A 21,885-nucleotide genomic window follows, 5' to 3' on the forward strand; every position below is an offset into this window, starting at 1 on the left:
CTCCCAGACAGGATTTAATGTATTGGGGCAGGGTGGGTGCACTTGCCAGTACCACTCAGTCTGCATGAGGGGCACATTTGGTCTCCCCATGAATAGTCCAGTTCAAACCAGTCCTGGGAGCCTTTGGCTCCCGCTCTGGCGAGAAACCGGACAGAGGACATGGGAGTAACCTCCCCACAGTCCAGACCCTCCCCTGGGAGGGTCTCCTGAATCGTCCCAACCCTTTCCTTAGGGTACTTAAGGGCTTACCTGGGTGTAAGTCCCTAGATTCTTCGTGGGATAAGATTCAGATGAGACATCACTTCTTCTTCTACCATCTGGGCACTCTGGACTTCGCTGAACTTCGTTTGGGCCGGACTGCATCTCCCTTTCCAGTCTGCTACATCATCTGTGCCTGTGCACCATACAGGAACCTCCCAAGGCCTGTGAAGCATCAAAGACACTTGAAGGAATCGCCCTTGAAGTGAAGGAGTCACTTCCCTGCATCCGCAGGCACTGCAACGAAGTCGACCGGTCTGCTGATCCTGAGATCCTCCTGACTCCAAAGGCTCTGCAACACAGGTTGTTGTTTTCCACAGCTCCCAAAACCTGCCCTGCCCTCTCACCAAGTTTGAGGCCAGTATCCTCCGTGGGGGTTGCAATAACCTAACCCCGTGTACAACGTCAACTTGCAGTTGCAAAGGCTTGTTGACTTTCTTCCAAAAAGATCTTCGGGCTCCTAGTAGCCTCAACCTCGAGCACCTTCAGTGACCAGAATCTTGGGCCACACTGTATCGTGGCCTACATCTTTTGGTGAGCTGCTTGAAGTCCTCTCGCGACTCCAGTGCCACCGGCCTGTGGGTCCATTTGAGGGTCACCTTTGCTTCTCTTGGGCTTCCCTCATTGCTTGGGGCCTGCCCTGACTCTCCTGCTTGTGGGGAGTCCACTGGACCTTGCTGGTCCCGACGTTGCTCCTTCTTCAACTCCTGTGTTGGGTGTTTTGTCAAGGCTTGTTGGTGCTCCCGCCAGACACCGACCCGTCAGCACCTGACATCCTTCATGGGACAGCTCATGCATGGCTCCTGGTCCTCCTCAGCATTGCCTGGTCCTCATAGCTGCAGAGTAAAGGTTATCTTCACCGGTCCTGCAACATCCGACAACGGAGTGACATAGACTCTGTCCATCCTGCTTGCAGGTACCTCTCTTCTAGAACCCACCTCTGGATTCCACCGGACACTTTCCCCTTCACCAGTAGCGCCACTTACCTGAAGTCCTCCATTGGGTTCGATGGCGGTTTCTGACACTACTCCACACCTATACACCCGGCTTCCCTGGTGTAGGTTACGTGGGTACTAGAGTATCCACAGGTGGGGTGGCTCTCCAACCTTCTGTCTCCCACAGGGTTTCTTCAGGGTCCACTGGGAAGGGTCCTTAATCTTTAAAAATCCAACCACGACTTACACCCAGACTGTAGGGAGCATGCGGTTGTGTTCCCACACTGCGCACGCTCTCGTCGGGTCCCTATCTACTCACCTTGGGTGGTCCACGGCACTTTTACGTCCTCTTGACCTTGTCTTGATCAGAGTTGTGGGTCTTATACCACTTCTTACTATATGGTTTGGTCCCCTCCTGGGGTTCACTCTGTATCACGGGCTATTTACTGTGTTGCTTTGCTAAAGTAGTGTGTGCATTGTGTATATCTCCGGGTAGGAGATATTTCTATGTGTTAGAGAGTATTATATAATAAATAGATAATTTAATAAATACTTTGTGTGGTTCTTTTTCACTTAATCTATACTATAAGATTGCATGTTGGTAAATCAAGCTGCTTTACACTCCTTCTGGACTAAGCTGGATTCGGCTCTCCCCAGCTACCACTTAGAGAGCTTAATAAGGTTGTCTGAGATCTCTTAAATCACCATAAGGGTTGTCTGGGCTGGTGCAAGGTGCCCACTTACATAGGTGGACATCATATACCAGGCCATCTTCTCACAATGCTTTTCCACCCTCTCGTCTGATACTTAAGTTCTTGATCAGAGCGAGGGATCAGGGGTCTTCTGTGATTCTTATCAAACACAAGGAGAGGATGGACAGAGCGCTGAAACGTTTCAGACACTCACCCCTCCCCCCAGTCACAGATCTGAGTTGAATCCATCATCATTCTTTAGCTCACTTCCCCATCTCAGTTCAGACCCACCTTGGTTCCACTCCTGCTGGTATCCTCTCCTGATATCAAGAAGATCTTCCAGGATATAGTTCTACCAATTTACCCTATCTTCACTGGCCTTTGCCCTCTCCATCTCAACACCCGAGACTGACATCTGAGAGGTTGACAGGCACTGGGCTGAAGAAAAAGGGCATTTCTGATCTTTAAGCTTTCACTCTCCAGTCTTCCGGGAGGCCATCTACATGGAAATCATACAGTAAGCATTGGTAAATTGGGGTGATGTTTGTCAAGGTATTCTAACCCTCAGGAAGTGTATTTAGTCCAGGTCCTTTCTTTTCTTCAAGATGGTTTCATGTTGGGACTAAATGTTTCCACATTCAAGATCCAGTAGGTAGTCGTAAAGGCATTCAGAGATTCCTGGGACTAGTTTAGCCCAGTGGTTGTTCAGACAGTTTAATAGCCTGACACCTTCTGTAGAACGTTTGCTTCCTTCCGGAGATCTCCTTATTGTCTTAGAGTCTCTTAAGAGTCCTCTTTTTGAGCCAATAAAGCTGGTGAATATTAGATTCTGACTCTAGCTGGTTGCCATATCTTCCAGCAGAAGGCTAGGAGAATTGGACTCTTTGTCTAGTAGGCAGCTGTGTTTTTTAGTTTTTGATAACAGAACAGCATCATCCTGTGTCCAAGTCCCTCATTTATTTTGATTCCAAACTTAATTCTACCTTTGATAAGGAACAGGATATAGTTCTTCGTGTGTTTTATTCTTCTGCTGATTCAGGAGAGATGTGATTGCAGGCCTTGGTTGTGGGAGTTCTCATTTATCTAGACAGGATGTCAGACTTCATGCTGTCCTCATCTTTTTATGTAAACTTTGCTCTGACCAAAAATAAGCCAAACCTTATGTACAAACCCTTAGCAGATGGATTGGACCCTTGGTTACCTTGGTAAATTAGAAGAAGGATTTCCGTACCCCTAGGAGTTCAGGACAAATCAACTAACAGGGATGTCAGCCTTTTTAGCAGAAATTCAGAGAGCTCCCATAGTAGATACATGGGGGCATTGTAGGCTAATGCAAAACAATAATTTCAATTATGTTCTTGGTTAAAATGTTTGCTGTCTGGAATGAAAATGAGGAAGAACTGATGTATATTAAAAATCTGAACATTCAATTGCAGTTGTCCTGGTGTTGCTTGGGTAGATATTACATCGTAATGAATTCAAGGGATGAAGCGGTAATACTTTAATTACCACCGGTAATTGCCTTAATCTGAGTCCTTCCTTCACTTTAATTCATTACTTCACTCCCTTTTATCTCAAGGCCAACTGGTTGATCTGTGGCTTGACACAAACAGGATTTGGTGAGGGGCATAACTTTTGGGCACACGTGTGATTGGTGATGTCTGTGGAGGCATGACTGCCTCCCATGGTAATGAATTAAAGCTAGGGAAGAACTTGGAGTAATGCAACTACCAGTAAGTAACTGAAGCCTTCTTAACAGCTAAATTGACCTTTGTAAGAGTGCAACAAATATTTAATTAGCCTATGAGACACCCCAGGTGGAGCCTTCTCAAGCGTCAGTGCTGCACTATTTATAGCCGTCAAGTGTCCCGCTGCTATGTGTCATGCAAGTCTTAGCATTTTATGAAGTTTATTTATATACAGCTTTTTTAAGACCATGCCTGCAATGGTAATAAAAGCTACAATTCCCATGCAAAGGATAATTGCCAAAAAGGAAAGGATTGGTTAAAAGTATCACATTGGGCATGAATGCACTTGGCACCCATTTTGCACAAGTTTTATTGCTGTGGTTAAATGGGTCTCTTTTATACTCATAATTACGTGGTCAAATGAAGGTAAGTGTCAGCCTGTACGCATCACTGTCATCAGGATGCCTACAATTGAGATGCATCCATCAAGGCTCATCATGTGACGAGCTAGTCCTTTGTTTACTAATTAGCAACTTGAGGCCTATAGGCCCCTACTTATAATCGGCAAAGTGAAACTACAAGTTCCTTGATACTTAGGGCATTTGGCTGAAAACCCTGGAAATACTAAACATTGCCCTTAGGACATGGGTGCCATCTGGCAGCTGGCAGCACAAGCAAACCCCTGTGACCTGGCTTTGTATCAACGGCATATCCATACCTGCCAACTCACACGGTGGCACACGGTACCAGCTCCCTTCACACGGTCTCCCAGTGAGGAGCTGATATAACACGGTGGCGGGGAAACCGAGCTGAAAACCACCCACTCTAGTACCCACGTTACGTACAACAGAGAAGCCGGGTGCATAGGTGTGTCAATTGTAAATAGTGGGTTTCCAGCTCGTTTTCCTAGGTTTTGAACTGTCAACGTCCATTGAAGGCCATGAAAACACCCCAGGACATTGGCACCAGCCTCAGCAAGCTTTTTTTGGGGGGGGGGGAGGCAGGGTTCAAACGTGCCTTGTAGATACTTCTCGGGACGAGGCCCCGCCCCCTCCTCACACAGTGAGATTGTTCTTCAAGTTGGCAGGTAGTGGTGGATGGGCCTACGGAAATTGAGAAGATTTCTAATTTGGCCCTTTGAACGGCAGGGCTGTTCGGGGATGGGTGAGTCAAATGTCAGTCCTGGTCTGAGTGTGACTGACTCTCTGCCAGCCCCCCTGTCCTCTCAGAGAATCGGGTCTGGTTGGGAAACCTCCCAACGTCCCTGTAGTTGAGTGTTCTTCTGGGCACCATAGGTGCTCACCCGGATGCCCGAGAGAGGCCGGCGGTGCGCCGCACAGAAGGGTCAGCAAACAAACAAGTCTGCCGGAGAGGAGGAATCTCCGCAGAGAGAGTATGTCGCTGTTTTTATCTTACGCAAACATGGTCAGGAGGCAACTTTCCCTGCTCTCGTGCGAGGCTGCAGGTGTGTCTGTTGTGTGCGCGCCTGGGTGCGGCTCTTTACTGCAGAGTGTCACGGTGCACGGGCCTCGCCCTGGTACTGGTGCCACCTGGGCTATCAGAAGGCGGGTCCTAGGCACAGGTCCGGACTGCGGACCAGAGACTCGGTGCAGGGGCCAGGGAACCCTCTCCCTTTGCATGGCAGGGCAGGCAGGGCCCGCCACACCGCTGGAGCACACCTGGGGAGAAAGACTCACTCACAGCCTGCCAAGAATCTCCACAGCAGGTGAGAAAACTTTACTGCACGTTGTCGCTCTGCACGATATTTCGGCTGCATGTTGGTACTGGTTCCAAATGACCTTAGTACCGTCTCGCTAGAGCTTGCTGCTATGATTTGGTATTTGTAGTTAACCGGGTGAATTTCTCTTTTCACGATATTTTGCATTTCTGTGAAAAGTTTAAAGGATGACACAAACGAAGAGACCAGAGAGATCGTTTTACAAATCAATGACATCCCGCATAAACCTTTCCAGAGTAAGGGGTCGCTTATGAGAACAGCGAGTCAGTCACAATCCAACATAAGGAGGAATACATTAAATACGCCATACAGCATCGACAAGCACAATCTCCTTAAGCCAGTTAGTAACGCAGATAAGATCTCACACTCATGGGTACATGAACCCAAAGGTCGATTTGCAAGAAAACACAGTGCAGAAATGAACAAGAAAGGATCTACTTACAATGAAGTTAAGGCAGTAGGAAAGAGGCACGCGTATTACCCATATATTAACAGTAATGTAGCAAGTGTGTCGTGGGCTCTAGTGCAAGGAATGAAATAGGCATTCATTCATATAGCGTTCAGGCCTCTGGGTCCCGGTGCCACTGCACCTGCCGCACCAATGGAAGCTACGTGCCTGTCTATTAGTAAGGTCATCATCTGCCTATATAACCTATCTTTAATATGTGGTATATGAACCTCCCAGTCACATACTCCACAAGGCAGCCCCATGTCGCTTTGATTTAATCTCCGCAGTTACAGATGCTGAACAGTTGCTTTTACAAAGCGGCTAAGGCCTTCATTTGAGAAATGCATTCTTCAGTGGAGAGCCTTCCTCGATTTCCATTTCTTAAAGGGGCCAAGCAGTGGACAAGACAATGATCTCTTTTTGCAGTCCATGTGACTGCACCTTCAACAATCCCTGTTTTCAGTGAGCCGAGGCTGTGGGCCATCCGCGGGGATGCTCCTTGCTGGCCCATACCATGGCAGAGAGTCGAATGCGGGCCAGGGTTAGAGGCTGGCTGAACTTACAGCCCAAGCCTCAAGGGCCTGCTGTTCCAGCAACCGAAACCATTCGAGGTGGAGGAACACCGGGCCAGTTATATTTGGACAGAGCGGATTCCTAGACCGGAACACTGCTCCGCCCAACACATATTTGGGGCCTTAATCTAAATTTTTCATTGCTGGTCTACTGCACACATGTAGATGAGTTTATTTGGTCATGTAGAAAGCGTTTCATAAAATGATCCGCTGTCAGATTCCAACAGGACACGTACCACGAATGTACCTTTCTGTAATTCATGTCTTGGTCATCTGAAGTACTAAGGATGTTGGGCTTGCAGCCTAAATTTATAAGGTGAATTGAGATTACAAGTCCAACGTGCTCCTCATCTTACCTACAGCAATGGACCCGATTCACCGGACGTGGCTTCGAGAACTGGACACAATACAGTCAATATGTTTTCTCTGAAACTGGACACAACGCTCCTGGTGTCACTTCCAAAGCTGAAATGATCCTGAAAATGTCACCTCTTAAACTAGACACCAAAAACGACATTTGGCCTCAAAAAGTAACACATTGATCATTATCTGGTATCCAGTTCATGCAATGCTCCAGATGTGGCCACTAGAACTGGATACAATATTCAGATGTGGACTCCATAATATGACACCACGTTCTGGGTGTTTCCTTCAGAACTAGACACAATCCTTTAAATGTTAGGGTAGAGGGATTATCAGAGCACGTGTCCTGGCATTGATACGGTCTCAGAGTACTCTCCGGGTGGACCTTCAGCCCTGGCCTCCTGCATAACGTCACAGACCACACGTGTATTTCTGTGTTTTTAGCTGGATCATCAGCAGTGTGTGGGGCTAATATGATGTTATTATGTACATATTTGTTTCAGTGAATATTAAATGCGGCTAGTGGTGTTTGATGTGTGTATGTTGTTGGGAATCTTTGAGTATGTGCCATGTGCCACGCCTGCTATGCGCCCTGCCAGGCTTGAAGTAGGTACCTTAGGTACCTGGGTGCATGGTATCTTGCTAGGTTTCCGCAGTAGTCCTTCTTGCAAGACTCTGGAGTACTGGTTAAGTGCTGATTTAGCTTCTGTTCTGTTAACATAGAGTTTGATATTGTTTTGCGACGAGTAGAGTGCTGTTGTGAACTCAATGAGATCCAACTTATAGTGTGTCTGAGTATGCTGAATGTTTATAAATTATGCAGTTTCATGCTTTGTGTTGGAAGTTGTTATAATTTGTTGGTATGATTAATACTGTAGTGAGCTCCGTGAAATTGATAGATAACTGTATGGAATATCAGAACTCTGCTGGGTGTGTGGTTGGTGTTTTGTATAATGGGTTCTGCTGGATGTTGTGTGTTCTTTTCTAGTCAAATGTTTTGTTGTATGCACAGTAACTTCAAAATATAGGTGCCCTCCAAAAACAAGCATTGGCAAAGCCAATACGTATTGCCTGTTCGAGATCAATTGACTTTGTCAATGTGTTTTTTATCCCTGTTGTACAGCAGCGTGGCAGCATCCTTCAGAGTTATATTGTTGAATGAGATGCTATTTTATCTTAAAGCAATATAAACTTTATATGCAAAATCAATTTACAGACTTGTGTGTTCTCGACTAATTAATCCATGCTACTCTTTGGCGTGATGGACTTCTGTAAATGAGAGCAACAGAAGGTACTGGCATCTCTTGTTTACTTCGCTCTCTATTTGTTTCTGTAGAAGTGACAGGATATCTCTATAAGCACCTAGAAACCTTCGGTTATTTGCTGTACAATAGAAGACACCCACACAGGACAACATTTCTTCAGTTCAGAGCCGCAGTAAAGAAACCTAAAATAAGTTTTTATCCTTATCCCTTACAAAATGCATGAAACACTTGCTTCCTAATACTACTAATAACGCAGTACACCTAGGATTGTTGGTGTCAAGTGTTGGAAATAAAGCGGTGCTTTTTGAAAGGGCCTAGCCGGTTATCACGGGAATTTGCAGTACAAGGCAATAGATTCCTTTGGAAGGCAGTGAGCAGCTTAAGTGCAGACCTGCTAAAATGGGAACATTTTTCACCCTCTGAGTTTAGATGTGGAGCCTTACAGGAGGCGGGACTAAGGATGAGAGCAGGGCTCTCCGACCATCATAGCCTGGTATCAGCTGGAGGGCAACTGGTGCAGGCATGGCCTGGCGATGGGGCCAGAGCTTAAAAGTATTGCAGGGTGAGCTGCTTTGGAGAAACATGGGAGAGGGCGGGGCCTGGAGGGGTGTCTCCTCCTACTTGAGCCAAAACAAAATGCTTCTGAACTGAAGCTACCACTATGTGTGTTAAGGGAAAATTGTGAAATGCATTAGCAGCCCATCCCCTGCCACGATAAGGGGGCGGGCCGAGTGAGGGAGGTGGAGAGGGAGGTGGGAAGGGTCAGGGACAAAAAAAAACCTAATAATAAAAAAAAACTTACCTTAGCGCCGCTGTCCCCCGCACCAGCTCTTTCTGCTTCTGGGCACAGACTCCCAGCCTGCCCTGCGGCCAATCCTCAAGCTGCTCTCACATGAGAGCAGCTTCAGGATTGGCCTGAGCACCGGCAACTTGCGCTCCCAGGCGGACTGGGAGCCTATGCCTGCTCTCTCCTACCCCAGCAATGCAGCTAAGGCTGGAGAGCATCACTGCGCGTGAGGTGTTTGGCCTGGTTGAGACGGTCAGCCAAACACCTCATGCGTAGTGAAGGGAGTGCCCACCAGGGCCGGACCGGCCGTAGCGGGCACCGGGCAATCCCCAAGTGCGTCGTACGGGTGGGGGGCGGTTTTGGGCCCCTGTGGGCCGTTTTTGTTACAGGGCCATTTTTGCAGCATAGCTGCAAAATCGGCCATGTAACAAAATCGGCCGAAAACCGGCCCTAAGAGCTCGGCGGCAACCCCCACCCCTGGGGGAAGGAGGGGGCGGCCGAGCACTTTGCCAGGGCCGGTTGTGGTTCCCAGTCCGGCCCTGGTGCTCACCACTCCCCACCAGCAGTATCATCCCCTGGACCCGCCCCCAAGACTCGTCAGAGTATTGGGGGCAGGTCCGGGGGATTAAAATAAAACAATTTATCATCATTTTATGTGCTGCTGGTGGCGGGGGCAGCACTCCTCAGCCCTCATGGAGCAGCCGCCACTGGTGAAATCCAGTGGATTTCAGTACTTCAACCACACGCAGCCTGAAAACACACTCTGTGAAAGGGTTTCCAGCTCACCAGGTGTTCACCATGTGATATTGACTCTTCACCACATGACTGTGTGAAATGAGCCCATATTGTGTGGCACACGGTGGCACTCTGTGAGATGGCATGTGTGTTAATGGTACTTTACTCCTCTGTCCCCAACGTTTATGATGCAGGTCAGTCAATAGAGCCCCTCCTCCCATATGTTCACACAAACAGCAGCTGTAGTGTTATAAAAATAAGTATTTATACTCCGTGAGGTAAATGTGTTGGCTGATGGCCTGCCAGTGATTCATCTGCCCCAGTGCACAGTAAACACCCACTTTCCCAACTAAGCAGGCAGCGACAGAATAAAAGCAGTCTTCAAAGAGAGACAGAGCAAAGACCTTTCACAGTTATTTACAGATTAGCAACAAAAGGACCTAGTGAACAAGTGCACAAGTGACTGTTTACCATTCTGAAGGCTGCAGGGATGGAAAGGTCAGAGGTCATTTGAAAATGTTATAAAGCAGACATGTTTTGGAACCAAGTCAGAACAATACCATCAGTTCCAGAGAAAAGACCCTCACAGTGACCCCTGTAATAAAGGGTGTGCTTAGGAAATACAACTGAGGAAGATTGCTCACTACTGGAAAGGGAAGGCTGATTCTGGAAGGCCAGAGACCCCCATCCTTGAGGTATTCGCAAGGTCTTGTAGTCAGGGAGCTGGTTGTACAGACTCCCTGTGTCAGTCTTCTCCTCTCCTGTTCCCTGGTGCTCTTCTCATGCTTGTGGGGGCTTCTTGTGCAGCCCCTCTGCTACCAGCCAGCCACCCTCCTGCCCACACTCCCAAGTTCCAGAGCAAACTAACTATCTTGCAGGGCACTTGAGGTGACAGGAGATTCCAAATATTCTCCCCCCATCTGGTCCTCAGGGGACATAAGGATGCCAGTGTCCCTAGAGAGACCCATATAGCCATATGCAGAGTCCCCACACCTACCCAGAAGTGTGGGCTTGGAAATGAACAGATGCTCCTCTGTGGTCTCTCTAAACCATTTCTGGGGCAGCTCCCCCTCCCACTGGGTTTGGAACCAAGGTGCCTAACAGGGCAATACAAAGGACAGGCCAGGTGTAAGCTACATCTACTCAAGACCCCTTTGAAGTTAAATCAAGTTTCTGGGTACATCCCCCAGACCATTCTGTCAAGAAGCGAAGCTCTCGCCCCACACCCAGGGCCCATTGTCCACTCTCTGGGAGCAATTCACATTTCACTACACGGAAGCGACCAGCAGTCATGTGAATCTGAAAGCTGGCAGAAAGGCCTTTTAGTTTTGGGCAAGAAAATTACAACTTTCTAAAAGTGTCATTTACAAAATAGTAAATTACAATCTGACTTGACCATTAAATTGGATCAAAAGCAAAACACTCTGGCACAATATATGGGCAGAACACACTGCAACATTGAGCCAACAAATTAATATGGAAAGCAGAAACAAAAGGTCTGGCTAGCTTTATAAGCCCATGCCAAGTTGTGAAAATATTTCACATGTACACATGCAACAAATATGATAAAATGTCTATAAATTCAAAAAAGTATATTTCTTCAATATGTAGAAGTGTTTCTCTTTACTATATGAGATAGTATGAAAAGTAGAACATTCTACATCATGGGTACACGAAAACATTTTCCCTGGGGCCAAAACGTTTTGTCTGTGGTGTGACCGAAGGCCGCAGTGTTGCCAGCAGGGTGGCGGTCAGGGAGGAGGGGTAAAGGTGGGTGTAGGGGAAGCAAATAATGTAGATCTAGAGCCTCTAATGAAAAATGCGAAAACAGAAAACCCGGAATCAATCCCGGCTTTTCCACTTGATCAAATTGTGTAATTCTGGGCAATTGTTTTATTTCACTTGCCCTCCTTTCACTTCATTATTACATATTAAAGGACCTTAAAATATACAACTTCAAGATGTGCACTGTACAAAACCTTCTCCTGTGGTTGATTTAATAAACTATAATGTTGTCCACGTATAATAGCAACCCAGGCCAACCGAAGGGTGCTCATAACCATTGACTTGCCTCTTAGTTCACTATTGGCATTGTTGTCAGGGTGGGGGACAGCATGAATACTTCTAAATCCATGATTGAAAGCTATAATTTTTTTAATACTTCTCAATGCACTGATATGAATGTGATGTGCTAAAGTACCGCGGTTCTGCATGTTAATGAAATACACATTTTGAATTTGAACAGAATTTATCTGTATTTATAAATATTTGTTGCAAGATATCTTTAAACGTGATGTTATAACCCGGTCGTTAGACCGCAGTAGGTTAAATCGCAGTTATTACAACGCAAGTCGTTACAACGACTTGCGCTGGAGGGCGCTGGACTTAGGAATAGTATGATTTACTATTCCGACTCCAGCCTACGTAACAGTAGGGAAGGTGTTGGAACGACTTGAGTTGTAATGACCGCGATGTAAACATACCGCGGTGTAACAACCGCGTTGTAAAGGTCGTTCACCGTTCCTAAAGTTAAGTGCTGCAGGACACCCTAGCTGCTTCCTTTTTTTTCTTGAACTAAATTGTAAATTAATGCATTAACGTTTATTTTACATATTTTTAATGTTGGTGCTGAGGCGAGTAAACAGCAGCCTGTTGCCGCTGTTGACGGGATAGTCACATTTAAATGTCAGGAGGGCCTTATGAGACCCCCGTGCCATACTCTGAGTATCACTGTTCTACAACAAGAGAGAGAGAACACAATATACTATCAGTTAACATTGGTTTGATTTTCTCAGTTATTTGAAGCCAATCACAACAGAAGATACTATTCAAACTGAAACTGGATGTTACAAATATAGACTTGACATCAAGTTTAACTGATGAGCCCTCCCAGCCTGTTCACTTCCCTCATCACAGGAAATTGTGGGCTCAAGGAAGGTGATTTGTGGGTGCTGTAGACCTTGTTATACTGTGCCATGTAGTTGTTGTTTCCCACCACAAATGCTCTTTTGGAACAATTGGAAACACTCTCAGGCCTTGTAGCTGTCTGCATTACAACCTTTACGTGCTTCTCCCCGTTTCAACACCAATCATTGTATTGTAACATTTATACAGAGCTTGATATCCCGATGTGGACTGCGGAAGTGCTCTTTCAGACAGGTAGCATGCTACACTGTGGGGGAGTGTAGGCTTGGCAGTGTGTTGTATTTGTTGTGATCCTCTGTGGGAAGTGTTTTGGTATTGTACGCGAGTGATTAGAGAGGTGCTCTTATCTTGTCTAGGAGTAGAGTGGAGGAGACGTTGTGTGAGATAGGCACACAGTTCTAAGGGTACAGTGTATAGGGCTAAGTTTACAAAGTTATAGGTACAAGGACAATAATACAGGATACAAGGATACGGGTAAAGAATATGTATACAGGGCTAAAGGTACAATGTTATGGGTATAGGTCTCGACATACAGGGTTCTGGGTGCAGGGCTAAGGATGCGGGTTAAGGGTACAGGACTAAGGTCAAAGCATACACGGCTAGGGCTACAGGGCTAAAGGTGCATGGTTATGGATACAGGTTAATGGTAAAGGTTATGGAAATGGGGCTATGGCTACAGGGTGCAGGGGTTAGGGTACGGGGTTATGGTATAGGGCCCATTGTACAGGATAAAGTGTTATGTTTACAGGTATAATAATAAAGTCTAAAAGATACATGAATAAGGTATAGGGTTATGGGTGCGGGGTTGTGTTTACAGAAGAAAGGCATACAATTACAGGGTACAGGGGTAAAGATACATGTTGGCTGTGTGTACCATATTTCTGTCCACAGGGCAAAAGATAAATGTTTAAGAGTACAGGGCTTTTTGTGATAGGTACAGGAATAAGGATACATGGCTAAATATATAAGGTTAATGGTTATGGCTTCAGGGAATCAATACAAGATAGCAAATGCTGGTTTATGGGTGGGGGTTTTAAGTATAATGGTATGCTAACAGGGTGCAGGATTAGGGGTGCATAATTATGGATACAGGGATATGGGAACATGGTGAATGGGTATGGCTACAGGCTTAAGGGTGCATGTTTATGGGTACATGTTTAAGAACATAAGGTTAAGTGTGAGGGTTAAGGGTACAGGGTTATGGACAAAGAGTTGTGGATAAAAGGATAGGAGTTATATTGTATTCTATTGTAGTTTTTATATAGCCCTTCACACCTGGTGGACTTTATTGCCCATTTAGTTTGGCCCTTGTGTAATACAAATTCCTGTGGTTTGCTCCCTGCCTCCTTGACACACACTCTGCATGCTCCGAGGAGTGCGTCTAAGTGGAATCTGACTCCTGAGAGCATATAGCACAGATCAATGATCGGTGATGCTACTAAATGTATTTCAAGGAATATAGCACAGCTGGTTGTAAAATGACAACACTTTGCCATGCCTGGTTAGACATTAACGTTGAAGTCCTCTTTACCTCCCAAGGGGAACAACTTTAATACATGGGATCTTTCTGAGGCCCATGTTATTTGTGGTTCGAACTGTAAATGCAGACCACTACTACAACTTGAAGTTGGTAGGTATTTCTCCTACATCCATTTGTGTGGGTAGAGCTATACAATTAAGCATGACATGGTGTATAGGGGTGGGCAGAATTTGCGTAATCGCGCTACGCAAAGCTCCGCGAAATGGTAAAAAATCTCCACGAGCACGCAGAAATTCTGTGAACACGCGGAATTGCTTGTTCGCGATGCTTTTTTCCTGTACCCAAACGCTGTTTGCGTGCTCGGGGGAAATATCTCGCGAGCACACATTTTGAGAACGCGAATAAGCAAAAAATTCCGCGAAGCTGCAGAACGCAGAATTTTGGGCAATTCCGTGTTCTCCGCGGAATGCGAAATTACCCAAATTCCGCAAATTCCGCGAGCGGAATGAAATTTACTGCCCAGGCCTAATGGTGTAGCTAATCTTTGCCAGATGTACACAACCTTAAAACCCTTTCCACAAGGGCCACCTTAAGCTCACACACCTGTACCTATCCATATAGTGGTCTTTAATGTCTAGGAGGCTTCACACTTTTTTTGTTTTGAATTCACACACAGGTACAATAACAAAACACAACACACTACTGATGCATAACATTAAATCATTACCCATATTAGCCACGTGAAAAACCCATAGTCTTCCATCCATAACACTCCCATGGAGTAGCATCCTACCTGTCCGCAAATATGCTTTGGTGCATTGCAACAGGTATGAAGATCTATATAAATGCAACTACAGTACAATGCAATACACCTGTACCTGGCAGCACTATCAGGTCATACTAATGGTGGCACAGCATTATACAAATCAATCAATCAAACAATCAATCAGGGGCTTGTAGAGCGCGCTACTCACCCATGAGGGTTTCAAGGCGATGGAGGGATGAGGGGAGAGGAGGTGCAGCTCCGGGTCAGCCGAAAAGCCAGGTCTTGAGGTTCTTCCAGAAGGTATACAGGGTGGGGGAGCGTATGATGTTGACTGGGAGCTCGTTCCAGGCCTTGGCCATGACATAGGAGAAGGCTCTTCCACCTGTTCTGGTTCTGCGGATGCGCGGGGCCTCTGCTAGGGCGAGGTCGGCGGAGCGGAGGTTTCTTTTGGGTACGTAGAAGGAGACTCCTTCATTGAGGTATTTGGGTCCAATGTTGTGGAGAGATTAGGCATGGGTGAGTAGCTTGAAGGTCACTCTCTTCTCGACGGGCAGCCAGGGGAGGTCTCGCAGGTGTTGAGTCATGTGCTCGTGTTGTGCGGTGCCGAGGATGAGTCTTGCTGTGGTGTTCTGGATGGTCTGGTGCTTGTGTAGCAGGGATTTGTTGATTCCACCATAGAGGGCGTTACTGTAGTCCAGTCTGCTTGTTATGAGTGCGCGGGTGACGGTCTTTCTGGCTTCGGGGGGATCCACTTGAAGGTCTTGCAGAGGATTAGGAGGGTATTGAAGCAAGTGGAGGCGACGGCGTTGATCTGGCGAGTCATGATGAGGGAGGAGTCTAGGGTGGGTGGGTTTCCGAAGGGGGAGGGCCACCAGGTTTTATCCCAAGCAGTGGGGGAGGGCCCAAGGATAAGGTCCTCTGTCTTCTCAGAGTTGAGCTTTAGACAGCTGTTGCTCAACCAGGCTGCAACGTCTTTAATTGTTCCTGGAAGCTGAGTCTGGTGTCTTTGGTGTTCTTCGTGAGGGAGAGGCTGAGCTGGGTGTCGTCGGCATAGGATACTATGCTGAGCCCATGATGTCCGACGATGGCAGCGAGGGGTGCCATGTAGATGTTGAAGAGCATGGGGCTGAGCGACGATCCTTGGGGTACTCCACAGTTGATCTCTGTGGGTTCGGAGAGGAAGGGTGGGAGTCTGATCCTTTGGGTTTTGCCGGCGAGAAAGGAGCGAGTCCAGTTGAGGGCGGTCCCACGTATGCCTGCGTCGTGGAGTCTTGTCGCAAGAGTGCAGTGGGAGACAGTGTCGAAAGCTGCGGAGATGTCTAGCAGGATGAGGGCCAAGGTGTGGCCCTGGTCGAGTAGCATGCGGATGTCATCGTTGGCAGAAAGGAGGGCGGTCTCAGTGCTGTGGTTGCTGCAGAATCCAGACTGGGAAGGGTCGAAGATTGCGTTTTCTGCGATGAAGGTGGTCAGCTGGGCGTTGACAAATGTCTCGGTGACTTTGGCTGCGAAGGGAAGGAGAGAGATGGTCCAGTAGTTTTTCAGGTCCGTTGGGTCAGCAGAGGGTTTTATGAGAAGGGGCTTGACCTCTGCCCACTTCCAGTCATGGGGGATAATGCCAGATTCGAAGGAGGCATTGATGGTGTGGCGAAGTTCGGGTGCTATGGCGGCGGTGACTCTGTGAATGTGTGCGGCGGGTAGGTGTCCGTGGGGGCCCCTGAGTGGGTGCTCTTCATGGTCGTGGTGATATCTTCAGTGGTGACTGGTATCCAGGTGTTGATGGTGGGCTGGCTGTCATTGCTGGAGGGGAGGGTGGTTTCCGGAGTCAGTTCGCTGAAGTTGTCATCGAGGGCCTTGATTTTCAGGTGGAAGTAGGAGCCGAGCTTGTTGCAGAGGTCCTGGGATGGCGTGACATCCGTGGCTTCGCTGGAGAGTTTTAGTGAACTGCTGGATGATGTTGAAGAGTTCCTTTGAGTTGCTGGCATTGGTGAGGATTTTGTTCCGGATGAAGGTCCTCTTGGTGGCTCCTGTGTGTTGGTGGTATTCTGTCATGGCGTACTAGTAGGGGTCTGGTCTTCGGTGGTTTTGCTGTTTCGCCAATGTTTTTCCAGACATCTGCAGGAGCATCTGGCTTCTTGGAGGTTAGTGGTGAACTAGGCAGTCCTCAAGGGGCGTTGTCTGTCCTGGTGGCGGTGGAGTGCGAGTTTGTCTGTGCATCTGGTGATCCAGCCGTGTAGTTCCTGGGCTGCAGAGTTGGCGTTGGTCGTGGCGAAGGGGGGGTCGTTGATGAGGGTGGAGTTGAGGTGCTCCTGTGTGACTTTGCTCCAATTCCTTCATGGTGGGCATGGGGCGGGCTTGTGTACGGTGGTGGTGTTGAAAGAGAAGTGTACGCAGTGACGGTCTGTCCAGAGGGGCTGTGAGCTGTGGCTGAAGTGGATGTTAGTCCCTCCTACAAAGATCGGGTCGAGGATGTGTCCGGCTTTGTGGGTGGAGATGGTGACGAGCTGCTTCAATCCGAGGTTGGCAACGTTGTCCAGGAGGGCGGTGGAATCGAGGTCACTGCAATTGTCTAGGTGGAAGTTCAGGTCTCTGATGAGTATGTAGTCCATGGAGACGATGGCGCCGGGAGTGATGAGGTCGGCAATAGTGGTGGTGAAAGAAGCGGGAGGTCCAGGGGGTCAGTAAGGAAGGTGCCGCGAAGTGTCGTTCTGGGGCTGGGCTGGATCTGGAAGTGAAGGTGTTCAGTGTTGGAGAGGGGCCTCTCGTGCTGGAGGTGGAGATTCGGAGGAAGCTCTAGTGTGTGATGGCGAGTCCTCCTCCTTACTCTTAACAGAAACCCAAAAATCAAAATGCAATAATCAGGCATAAATAGATAATAATGGCGCACGAGGTTAACAAGACTTGACGGACTTGTCAATTTCCCATCCTCCTACAACCTTGTAGATTCTACTTAGTCTTCACCTCTGTATTTGCTTCTCATACTGTGAAGCAGTCATTGTGTGGTGTATATAGTGCTAAAGAAAACAACAAATTATCTAATGAACTGCAAATTAGAGTTCTTCAGAGAGTAGGCTATGTCTGGAGCTAGTTTAGGGTTATTAAGTTGACGTCAGCACTAGAGAAACAGGGCTGACTACCCTTGAAATGTACAACCTGTCTAAGGCTGCATCCAGCAAAGCACAAACGTGCATGTACATGCATGTCAGACTTTAAAGCACTACAGAACAGTATGAATAGTGAAAATGCACTATGCAAATGCTACTAGCACGCTGAAAATCACAGGATAAAAGGTGGACCTGTTTTATTTTGTCAATTCCAGCTACACTTTCAAATCCGGCCCATAATGCCAGGGTTGGGTGTGTTATATGTACACACAGTGGGGCTGCTGATAATGTCTTTCTGTAAGCAAATAACCCCACCTTACAATGTGGCAGTCAAAGAATGAATGAGTGTTTCTGAAGGATACACTTTGACGTTCATCAGGAATGAGAAATCATCTTCTCACAAAGTGACAGATTGCACACACTTCACAAACGCAGTTCCCTGAATATTAACAGCAGAGGTGTTTAGTCTGACCAATCAAAACTGCACAGGTTTTGCAAGGATTATGATCTGTGCTGGCATGATTTTTAAATTTTTTGCCCATATTAGTATAACATTGAAGAATAGCTATGTTTAGTCCATTTCTCCTTTAAATGCACATAGCTGCTACACCATTGTCTGGAAACTATGAAGATATTATTGTCTCACTATGTATGCCACACACATGTACTGATGGGTGGAAAAGCTTTCTTTTACATTTTTATGATATTCAAGTAAAAATGGTGGCATTACTCTTGCTGGTTCTGCACATAAAAGTGCGTTATCACATTAAACTCAGTGTACAGAGAGACATGCTCGAACATGCATATGTTGCAATATCCCAGTGGGCAGACTGAAAACATACCTTTAGTCAGCAATGGGGCAGGAGAGACTTTTTGGATCTGCACTGATAAACATTTCATGCACACATTGTCCTACCACAGACGGATTGTGGATGAATTGGTTAAAACGGTTGACTCCTTGAAATAACTTTGCAAAAACCGGTTCTAGTGTGCTTTATATTGAAATCGGCTGAAGCTGCATTTTAGGTGTGATTGCATTCAATCCCTTTTCCACAGATCACTGGCAGCAGCCTATAAAATATCTAATCCACAAAACTCAGGTTTCTCTCATTGTACTGGGTCTGTCCAATGTTAAAACACACAGTTTGTTGCCACCATACTGCCTCTGTGGTTAACTGTCCTCACTGCTTGAAGCTTTATACTGCCCCAAATCTTTCAAGTGTTATCCCACCCCAAAGTTCAGGTCTAGCTGTGCTCCTGACTATGTGCGTGGATGTGCACCATGCGAAAGAGCCGACTGCTGCCACTCACAGTGAAGTTAGCCAGGATCTGAAGTGGGCGGGCCAATAGCTCTATGCCGAATGCTGTAAAGGACAGATGGAAATTGTGAATGACTGGATAAAAGGCCAGTAAAAGGAGACTAAGCAATAATATTTCTAAAACAAAGGTCAACTAATGACGTAAATGGGAAAGCAACATGAGGAGCAAGAGAATGACAGAAACACAGTGTGAGATAGAGAAATGGAGATTTGAAATGGAGAGCAATGATTACAGAGTTAGAAAATAAAATAATATAGTGGAAAAAGAATGACAGAATAGAAAAATAAGCAGCAAAGAGCTCATGCAATGATATAGATGCTGAATGGATAAAATGACTAAAATGGAGGTGCAGAGAAAACAGAAGATCATTAAATAAACTCTCTGTGCTACAGACTAAATCGTGAGTCGCAGGCCACCTGCAAGTACTGCACCTAGATCAGATGGGTTAATTAATGTATCTACTGAAGAGACCTAGACACCTATTAACCACAGGCTCCAATCACAGTGAGCTACATCAGGGGGTTTAGACAGACAGTGTAGAGTTCTTTATGTCAAAATGAGCACTATAAAACAAATTATTACTTTCAAATGAGGAACCTAAAAACCCTTAAAACATTTGCACCTAAAATGCGACATAAGGTCGTCTCATGCCGGCTTTCGGGCAGTAGGACTAATGCCCCCACACCTGGTGCCAAGGTGAAGGGGAGATACTTCTGCATGACAGGCTGAGCAGTGATAGGAGCAGCCTGGAGAGAACTTTAATTGCACATTTTTTTTCAGGGGATATTTACGGGGGCATGATCACTTTCTTGATTAATGCACTTGAGGGAGAGATTTGCCATTTGTCTAGTTGAACGTTTGAACGTTTGACTCATGATATAGTTGCATAGAGGGTTAATGCTCCTGCGGCAAAGCAAAACATGTGACATGCAGATTACAGATTAGTATTTTATGTAGACCGATTGGTGGGTTAATGCTTTTGTCACAGAAATACTTGCATTACTTGGAGTTCATGATATAGCACATTGAGATATGAAATGGCATTCTATTGCTGCAAGCAAATTGAAAGGTATAGGTTTAGAACCGTATTGTTTTTCCGCTCAACCTTCCATTATTCTAAGATTGCTAAAAAAGGGTTCCTTAGGCTTATAATACAATTTTATTAGTATGACAACCCAGTTATTGTGTTACATTGATAGGGTGGATTCACAAACACTTTCTGCCTGGTTTGCATTGCAAAAGTGATGAAAACCTAGTGCAAAGTTTTGTTCAGGGGCTTAATTTCCAGAGCAATTCCTGAATTGCATTGGACAGAAGCCCTAGGTAATAGAAAGTAGCACTGTGGGATACTTTACATCAAGGAGGTATACCATTGACGTAAATGGACGGTGCCATGAACTCACCCACAGATTCTGACTCTAATTTCTATCTACTAACTATGGTATAAAGGGATTAGTATCAAAAAATCATGCCTCCTTGAGGCAGGTGTATAGTGAGAGAAAAGTTTTACTTTCTCCAAACCTTTCCTACTCTGCATGTGTGCTGCACTGTACAGCACGCACATTGGAAAGTGTTAAACTTTGTCAAGGCATAGCATTTTGCGCTGGAATGGTAACCATTCAGTATAAACCTAAGCTTGACCTGACACAAACACTCTTGCACTATGGTGCACGGGTGTGTGCTTTGTCACAAGGCAGCCTAAGGTACACCAGCACTAGAGGAGAGGGCAACAGTTTCATATCTAAGTAGATATGATGCTATTGTGATCTCTCCTTTTCATACCACTCAGTGCAGCAACGCTGGTTACTGTGCATTATAAACACTTAGTTAATCTGCCCCTTTGTTACTCAAGACCAAGCACTCTTAACATATAATGCCTACCAGTATGGATGACCTGTGACCCCTACACCTTGTAGTTTTCATTGTCTTCAGTAACATATCATAAAGATTGATTTACATACTTGGATGAGTCATTGTCTCGTGTAATAAATAGTTTTGTGATATAAAGTGTTATAAAAGTCTACATTGGAATAAGTAGTGCTATAAAATAAATAAATGTGAGGGGGGCAAAGAAGTGGTGAGGGGCACTATTGGAGGGTGGCAGTAAGGGGATCCATGAAGAAGGCGGTCTGGGGTGGGCACCAACGCTAAAGCTGGCCCTGGATCAATTCAACCCCTGACCCCCTGTCACCCCCAATGCTCTTCCCCCACCCTAAGCGCATCCCCTAGGACTGCATCTCCCCACTGTAGTGCAGCTATCAATGGTGCAGGAGGAGCAGGAGCACTGGGGCACACCACAGCTGCATTATGGACTTCTTTCACTACCCAACCGGGAGGCACAGACTCCATTTTTAGGTCTCGCCTGACCCAGCGCATGCGCTGGTCTGGCGAGACTTATTGAGAGGGCTCCAAAAAGTGCTACCAGGCCAGCCTAGAGCTACAGTGCATGTGCGCGGGCGCGCGCGCCTCGTTTTACCGCGATTACTTTCACTTTCGGCCGCTTTGATGTTCGATCGCAGTCGGATCGCGATCACTTTCACTTTCGCGGACCCACGCCCGCTTTGCATATCCAATAGGTCTCGCTTTTGGGACCTTATAAGTATTTAGTTACGCAACTGTTGCATGGCTAAACACTTATAAGGTCCCAAAGGCGAGACCTATTGGCTATGCCAATGCTTGTTGTTGTTGCTTGTTGCCTCCCACTCACACCTGGGGACCAATCTATCTTGCTTATAGGACTCTTTGCTTTAAATCTAACACAGCCCTAAGCAGCCCATCTTCCTGAATCTCCTGTATAAGATATTTTGTCACA

General features: G+C 46.5%; 1 protein-coding gene across 1 annotated transcript in view; it reads left to right on the forward strand.

Moving 5' to 3' along the window:
* Window positions 1–5,060: 5,060 nt before the first annotated feature.
* Window positions 5,061–21,885, forward strand: part of LOC146810636 (protein NDNF-like) — a 75,452-nt gene continuing 58,627 nt past the window's right edge. Inside the window, exon 1 of the mRNA XM_085617694.1 lies at window positions 5,061–5,299. The gene's annotated coding sequence lies outside the window, so the exon portion shown is untranslated. The remainder of the gene's footprint in view (window positions 5,300–21,885) is intronic.

This window comes from Triturus cristatus, chromosome 7 (genome assembly GCF_964204655.1).
Source record: "Triturus cristatus chromosome 7, aTriCri1.1, whole genome shotgun sequence".
In the NCBI taxonomy this organism is placed as follows: domain Eukaryota; kingdom Metazoa; phylum Chordata; class Amphibia; order Caudata; family Salamandridae; genus Triturus; species Triturus cristatus.